The sequence below is a fragment of the Zingiber officinale genome, chromosome 4B (assembly GCF_018446385.1).
Source record: "Zingiber officinale cultivar Zhangliang chromosome 4B, Zo_v1.1, whole genome shotgun sequence".
In the NCBI taxonomy this organism is placed as follows: Eukaryota; Viridiplantae; Streptophyta; class Magnoliopsida; order Zingiberales; family Zingiberaceae; genus Zingiber; species Zingiber officinale.
This window is the reverse complement of record NC_055993.1, coordinates 16,644,434-16,653,103: the sequence shown is the minus strand read 5'-3', so window position 1 is coordinate 16,653,103 and position 8,670 is coordinate 16,644,434. Positions and strand designations below refer to the sequence as shown.

At 35.0% G+C, this 8,670-nt stretch overlaps 1 long non-coding RNA gene across 2 annotated transcripts; it reads right to left on the bottom strand.

The window, feature by feature from the left end:
* Positions 1-6,420: 6,420 nt before the first annotated feature.
* Positions 6,421-8,216, bottom strand: LOC121974795. Of its 2 annotated transcripts, none has more exons than XR_006110092.1 (2): positions 8,150-8,216; positions 6,421-6,715 (listed from the first exon to the last, which is right to left on the bottom strand). It is a non-coding gene; the product is annotated as an uncharacterized LOC121974795 (long non-coding RNA). The 2 variants fall into 2 exon arrangements; XR_006110093.1 differs by lacking the exon at positions 8,150-8,216 and adding an exon at positions 7,595-7,655.
* Positions 8,217-8,670: the final 454 nt, after the last annotated feature.

Below are 8,670 nucleotides of genomic sequence, written 5' to 3'. Positions count from 1 at the left end.
CATTCATCAAAACCTGGGTTAAATCGTTAGTGCTAACCGCACCAACAGATTACTGATGAGAATATAGACGAGATAGATATTGATGTTGATAATTTTATGGATGATATTGTATGTGAAACTTTTGGTGAAGTTGCTACAATGTCAGATTTGGGCGATGATATTATCACACAACCCTTAAAGTGGGAAGTGATGGATAATAAGAGACCCCGAGGTTGGACACTCCCATTACTGCCAAAGCCTCTATTTCTACTAAACAAGGCCCTAATATTCGCTGTAATAATCAAGCTCCTAGGGTGGATGCTTCAATTGAATCATCTCCGACCTCCAGGAAAAACCTTCAAGGAGATGAAGATGGAGGGAGTGTTTTTCACGATATTGATACCATAATGACAACTCTCTTATCAATTTGGGCCCTTATCAAAAGGGTTTTGAAATATGTCACTCCTCCATGAGCGAGATTTAGAAGAACCAAATAAGAGGTCTAGCTAATGAACTAAAACAAGTACTTCTTGGGAGGCACCCCAAGTTCTTTCTTGTTTTTAGTTTCTTTCCTTTTTCCATAATACAATTCCTCTACTTTGTTTTTCTTGTCTAATCTTCTTTTTGTAGAATTCAAAGATGAGAAGAAATGTGAATACCGGATAGAGGGGTGTCTTTAGCACATGAATGACTTAAACGTTTGGCATGTATCACTTGGCATCTCCCCTCACTCTAAACTTTCTCCTAATTAGAGTTATGATTATCTTTGAGACATTGAAAATTTTAAGTCTAGATAATGTATATGTTAGGTTGTTAGTTAGTTTTGTTAAATTTTTCTTTGCATAATAATTTTTTATTCCAGCTTGCATCATATCATGTTTAGTTCTTGTTGATATTTTGGATTCGGATAGAAGCACCAATGTATGCCTTGTCCATTAAGTAATATTTTGATGTGTTTAGTATTAATGCTATCATGTGGATGTATTCTCTCATTTTTTGTAGTTCATATTTTCCTATCTAGTAGTAAAATTTTATAGAAGCGATGTTAAGTTGATTTTTGTTTCACCATATACCTACTTGATAGTTTAACCATTACACTTCACTTTTAATTTGTTTCCGAAAGGTTGATTTGGTACAACATAGTCACGGTTCATTTGTTTGGACTAGTACCATGGTGACTATAAGTGACCCTTTCTCAATATTTTAGTTACTGAATGATGCTCGGTTTGTGTTATCCCATTTGGAAAAATCAAAGTTCCATGTAAAAAGAGAGAGAAAAAGGAAAAGAATAGAAGAAAATTTGAAATACAATAAAACATTTGAATGAAAAAATTACAAGTGTCAATAATTGAATAAAAAACAGTTATCGTGGGTGAAAATGATAAGAAGTTCCTTTGAGACCGAGTTAGGTTACCGGGAAACACTTATCTATTTCTTTCAATACCGAGTATACCTTTGAGACTTTATATTAGGAAGAGGAGATGAACCTCGTGTATGGCAGGTAAGTGCCTCATGCTAGAAATTATGGGAACACAATGGGATGACAATTTAACTTAGGGAGGAACTTGAAACTTTAGGAACAAACTATACACTGTGTACTTAAACTAGCTTGTTAGACTTGGTAAAACTAATTGAATGTCTTCGCTTAAAAATGATACTACTTGATAGGATTCAATGAGTTTATTGAAGTTGGGGAGAATGTTATTCACATACATTATTGATATTAATGTTTGCTTGAGAACAAACAAAGGTTTGGTTTAGAGGATTTTGATGCGTCTATTATATATATATATATATATATATATATATATATATATTATATTGATATGTTTTGATACACCTTTTGACCTCCTTTGCATGCAAATATTTCATGATTTCATTTTTTTATGCTTTATGTCAATATATTTCTATATTGGGATACTACTCTTGTGCATTTATTGTGTTAGGGCATAAAATGGAGTAAAAAAATGAAGATTGAAGACTAAGTTGGGAGTTTCCAGCACTGAGCATGGGCGCCTGTGCCTAGCGGCACGACTCGTGTCGGGCTTTCACTCTAGCCACTATTTAAGAAGATCCCTCCATTTGGATTGGGGATCTCGATTTGGGGTCACCCAAGGGCCTTAAGAAGAGAGCTTTAGAGGATAATCTAAAGGGGGTTCGATGTCATCCACAAGGTATCATTTATTGATTTAATTCCTTTAAGAAATGATAAAAAGCATACTAGAAATAATTTATATTATTTTAATATTGTTTATCATGAAAATATGAAGCATGACAGTGTTGGGACCTTGATGCCCCAAGAGGGGTGAATAGCCCATCAACCAAATTGTTGCTTTCTACGCTTGTTAGTGCACAACGAAAATACAAAATAAAACTAACAAATAGAAAACTAAACCTAGAGGCAATAATCAAGACAATCAAACCTCTAACATGTTTATGTAACGTGGTTCTGAGATCACTTACTCCTACTCTATGGCTGTCCGTAATGTGGACGATCTCAATCCGTCAGTGGATGATTCTCCGGAGAACTTTCGGCTAGCTCGCGCAGCTCCTTGTGGGTAAAGAAACCTCACCATAATTCGCACAAGACCACACTAGCTCACTTGGAGACTCTAATTAGGGTTAACCACCGCTAATTTCGTTATCTTCCTCAGGTATCTCGAGCTCCATTAAATAGAGCTCGGATGGAAACATCCAAGCAATGTTTCTACCACCAGTCGACTGCCATACTTACCATTTGACTTGTTTTTGTGGATTTCGACCGTTATAGGCCAACAACTCAATACTAGTCTATTGATGAAAATACCAATCGACTGCTACAGTAATGCTACTATAATACTATAGTATCTGCTACAGTAACCTATACTTTTACCCTGAGTATAGTCTCTCATGCACTTGTCATTGCCCGCATAACCTAGACCTAGCCTTCTAGCCTCTTCCATCAGCTTTGCGTCCTTTGGATGCCTCCCCATCATTCACACATTGCCTTTTGGAGTTTAAATTAGCCTTGTCATTGTTGTTGGGTCTTCCTTTGCCAAGAGGTCATGCCTCCGGGACTTCATCCATTGCCAAGTCACACTTGGACTTACGTTGCCAAAATTACATGCTTGGACTTACACCGCCAAGACTTACCCTTGGACTTTCCCTCTATTTGTATTGGGGATCTTGATTTAGGGCCACCCAAGAGCCCAAAGAGAGCTTCAGAAGATAATCTAAAGGGGATTCGATGCCATCAACACTTGGATTGAAGATCAGGAGCATCCAGAGAGCAAATCTTGTAATGAGATTAAGCTTTCTTTGCTTATTTTTTGAATTCTTATTTTGGATCTGATTTGTAAATGAATGGAAGGACATTTTTTTGGTTATAACTCCATGTGTCGAGTAGTTTCTGAATTCTAGTACTAAGGATTAGCCATTAGTTATGTGAACACTTTTGATTTGATCTATGAATAGATTTTAGTTCTTATTCTATGATATGTTGATTTGTGGTCTGGATCTATTGTATAACCATGACCTCGAGGTAAAAAGCACAAGATTCATATTTCATGGGAATTAGGGGATGAATTGAAAGGAGAACCCAATCCTTCAACTCGTATAGACCCGAGACATGGAGAGTCGGCTGCAAAAGTAGATAGATATGCCATGAGGAGAAATAGGGTGTTATAGATTTTAATGGATCTATTCTAATTTGTTGTCACACAATAGAAGATAATTAGGGGGTTGTGAGATTGCATGATAGGGCCTCCTTAGGAAAACAATCTCCTAGAGCTGTTAATCTAAAAGTAGATGACTAATTGGAGTAGATACACTAGCATAGTTCTAAAAGTTTGTATCGGATATCATAGGATAACCTATCTATATAAATCACCATTGAGGATAGAACACCTAGATATAGATTATGTGTTTGCTAATATTGTAGTGAAACTAAAATCTTAGAAGTGCCTTCACCACTGAATTTACTTTGATCTGTTTGCATTCTTACTGTGACCCCTCTACCTTCTATTTTGATCACACTCTTCCTTCTTACTTTGATGACACTTTGCCTTCTTTCTGTGATCTCTCTATCTCTCTTCTGATTTCTTCTTGTCTATCTGATCACATCTTTTCTGTTGCTTCTTTCTTCCCATTTCATTAGATTTTTTAGTTCTTGACAGTCAAAACTTGTGATTTGTTTAGACAATTAAATTTGCTTAGTAAGTTGGTATTAAATTGCTAGTCTCCGTGGATTCAATCTTAATTACTTGACAACACGACCGTACACTTGCGGTTTGCTCACATCACTTGCCAACCATCCCATTGGACTTTTGGTTACCAACTGTCTGGCCCTCATTGACCCATTTGGAAAATCCTCTTGGCAATCTTCCAATTGGACTTCCGATCACCAAGTGTCCGGTCAACCTTTGACCAACTTGGGCTTTCCTCTTTCCAACCTTCCCATTGGATTTATGATCACCAAGTGTCCGGTCTTCCGTGACCCACTTAGACTTTTCTCTTGCTAACCTTTTTGTAATTGAATTTTTGATCACCAAGTGTTCAATGAACCTTTGACCCACTTGGACTTTCCTCTTGTCAACCTTCCCATTGGACTTTCGATCATCAAGTGTCCAGTCAACCTTTGATCCAGTTGAACTTTTCTCTTGTACTAAGTGCCCCATCCTCCGTGACCCAGATTCATCACAAATATGGGACGGATTTAGATTCGTCGCAAATCTATGATGAATCTAGATTTGTCCCAAAATACGATAAATTTGCAACGAAAATATTTTCGTAGAAAATTTTATCGCAAAACAAAAAAAATCCAACATTTCCCCTCTTTTTGTCATATATCCTGTTTATATTTGTACATATACAACATAAACAACATTCAAACATTCACCAAAGATTCAACTTTTTACAATCATACAACATCCTTCACCAAATTTGCGAATCCAACAAATCAAATTCATACAAATAAGTTCATACAAAAGACATATCGTCAACTAAACATTTCAAATTCATACACAACTACAACATCCAAACAAGTTCAACTCAAACATATCAAACTTCAAGAACTCATAATAAATAACTATACAACAAATCTAACAAGTGAAAGCAAAAGATACATATCGTCATGCCTCAGGGTGCTTCGTTCGTCTTTTTTTCGTTCATCTTTTCTTGTGTAAAAATATAAATAAACAATATGTAATATAGTTATAAAAAAGAAATCTATAATATATCAAAAGATTAGATGGCAAAACTTAGATGATTGTCATAATATATCAAAAGATTAGATGACAAAAAGATATCATTCATCATTAAGTTGCATGAAACATATAAATAAATGAAATGAAACTTGTAACTAAATGTAACAAAAAAATGTATACCTCATGCAATCAAAAATAAATATATGAAATGTTCCATGACATAATAAAAGTAGCAAAATATATATAGATAAATTTGCATGGATTAATAGTAAGCAAGTCAAAAATATGTAAAAAAAAATGGCAAAATATAAAGTACATGTATCAAATGTTCCACCATAACAGAATAAAAGTATCGAAACCTATATAGCTAAATTTGCATTGAGTAGTAAGGAAGTCAAAAATATGTAAAACATGGCATAACACAAAGTACATGTACCAAATGTTCCATAACATAATAAAAGTATCGAAACCTACGCTAAAATTGGATTTAGTAGTAAGGAAGTCAAAAATATGTAAAACATGACATAACACAAAGTACATGTATCAAATGTTCCATGACATGATAAAAGTATCGAAACATGGCATAACACAAAGTATCAAGGTAAAATAAAAATATAGAAATAACTATAATACGACATGCAAAAAATTATAACATAAAACTTAATAGGTAAAGGCTTCCTCCAATATGGTTTTATTGGAGAACTAAAAAAAAAAATAGTATTTAAAAAATATATAAAAAAGAAACTCAAAAAAAAGTTCATACTTATGTAATTTAAGAAGAAGTACCACCACCGCCATCATCATCATCATCATCACTATCATCGCCGTCATCGGGAGGAAAATGTTGCAAAATCAAATCTTGTTGTTGGTGCATTTCTCTCATTTCTTGATCTCTTTTAGATAAAATGCCCTTCAACTGACCAGCCTCTTCAGTGAAGTTATGGATTTAGGTGGCTTGCGATGAAGAAGAAGGCGTACGACCAACTCTATGAATTCTGCTCAAAGAACGGTTCACCATGAGATGCCCAATTATAGTAATTTGGGATAAAACCAAATCCAAGCTCTAATAATTTTGTAGTTAGTTAATGTTTACAGAACAATTTCTCTAATCAGAGAACAGCCTCTCAGAAATGTCTTGCATTAAAAGTCTTTCACTGCAGAAAACATAACAGACACAGTAATTTGGATCAATGGACTCATAGAAATTTGCAAGACAAGTCCTCCAAAATAGCCAATACTAAAAAAAACACATGTAAAATTGGATCACACAACACTTTCCTTTCAGGATTAAACAAAGGCACAATTATGAAATATTTACATGGTCTATACTTGTAGTTCCTATGGTAAAATTAGATGCCCAAACTGCACACTTGCAGCAGCAGCAACAACAACAACCACAGCAATTACTAAAAGCTTTTGCTCTAGACATCCAATCCGTAGCGTCCATCCCATTAGCTACTTTCTACCCAGTTAACACAATTAAACAAGGCAGCTGTTCCACCATAGCATGCATTTGTTGAGTCAACGCCTTCAACATCAGTATTACCATATTCCTGCATTTTTCAAGTTTAGGATGAGAAGTAAATGACCTTTGTAAGGAAACCGGAATAATTTGCACTTGACTGACTTTATATAACATGAAATAGAGAAATGCTATGGCACGTGGTTCCAAGAAACATAAAGAATAACTTGTCATTGATTGACTATATTTAACATGAAAATAAAATAGGCCCTTGGTTCCAAACTGTGGTCATCAAAACAATCTAATTCTCTTAAAAGATGTGTACTCTACAAACACAACACATGTTAAGATGTGTACTCTACAACACATGTACTCTACAAACACAACACATGTTAAGATGTGTACTCTACAACACATGTACTCTACAAACACAACACAGGTTATGCGTATTAGTCTCTGAAAAAGTATAATTAGGTAGTATCCATCATAGCACGACAAATGAAAGAAGAAAATACACCTACAAATTAGCTACACCATGGAATCTTGATCGATTCTTCTATTTCTGAGCTATTTAGTTACCTCCAAAACTAATATAGGTCAAACGACCAAAAAAAGAAAAAGAAAACTCTTAGGTAGTATATAATGACTCCTTTGTAGACAACCTAAGGCATTAAACAGACATTCCAACAACATTCCATCCTTAACTTCAATATGAAAGCCCTTACGTCTTTCCCTTTTTATCTTGTGAGAACAGTACATAATAGGTGGTTTGTTACCTCATAGAGATCACATCTTCCACTTCAGTGCAGAAGGCCATACAGTCTTGGCCAAGCCCAATAGTATATAGGTGGCTATCGTTAGATTGCAGGTGCAGAGCTAAACTATTTTATTTTTTAATTATTTTCCCTTAAATTCCTGATAAAATTGTCTACTGTCAAATAGCTAGGAAGTTGTAGAACAGAAGAGGTACCATGTTTTTCCTATTTGTTCAAGAGGTACCATGTTTTTCCTTTCGATGCCCGTGATGTCTGCCTGTATCCAGAATATGCCCACATGTAAACATCATGTCACCTATAAACTTGATATGTGAATATTGGTAATAAAAAATGAGACTCACCGTGGTGTGGAGCTGATGTACCAGGATACTCAAAGAGTGGATATCCAGAAGGTGGATAACCAGCTGGGGGATATCCCGAAGGTGGATAACCAACTGGAGGATATCCGAAAGGTGGATATCCAGATGAGGGATATTCTGACGGTGGATATCTAGTATGTGGATGTCCTGGAGGAAAAAATCTGGTAGGCGGTATCCAATAGGTGGTATCCAGCGATTGGTATCCAGTAGGTGGATATCTTCGCTGCAAAAGGGGGGGGGGAATATAACTATGTGAGAAGTAGAGAGTAGGCAAAGCAATAATAAGCAGATTATGCAAGACAATAATACTCATGATGTATTGTAATAAACACATAATGTAAATGTCAAACTATCATAATAAAATATGATAGCAGGCGGTATTCATCTTACTTGTTCTTCGTTTAATCTGTTGTCCAAAGCTGAGATAGCAGTCTGAAATTTTGAAGTTGAGGAAGTCACCTGATAATAATCACTAACAAAGTTAGCCTGAGATAGTTGCCTGAATTTATTAATAAATATTTAATTTTGGAATGTTAAACAATAAGTAAACCTGAGATAGTTGTGTTGGCAAAAGTGGTGGAAATTGATTTTCTATATCGGGATCTTCTATACCCTATTAAAAAAAATAAAATTATTTAATTCTATATGCTTTTTAAATGTAACATCAAACAAAAAAAATCTAATATTAGTAAGAATGAAACCTAAACAATTGTTGGAGTTTGGTTAGTTTTGCTTGCCCCTTCTTTTTTCTAGAAATTTGTTCTATGCCTCTTTTCAACCTCTTGCCAGAAACTGTTTTCTTCTTAGGCTTAATTCCTTTGACTGTAAGATCGTTTCCTTCGCCAATTTGATAATCTGTTTCATTCAAATTCCTTGTTGTGTCATCTAGAGATTGAACCAACTGACTAGCT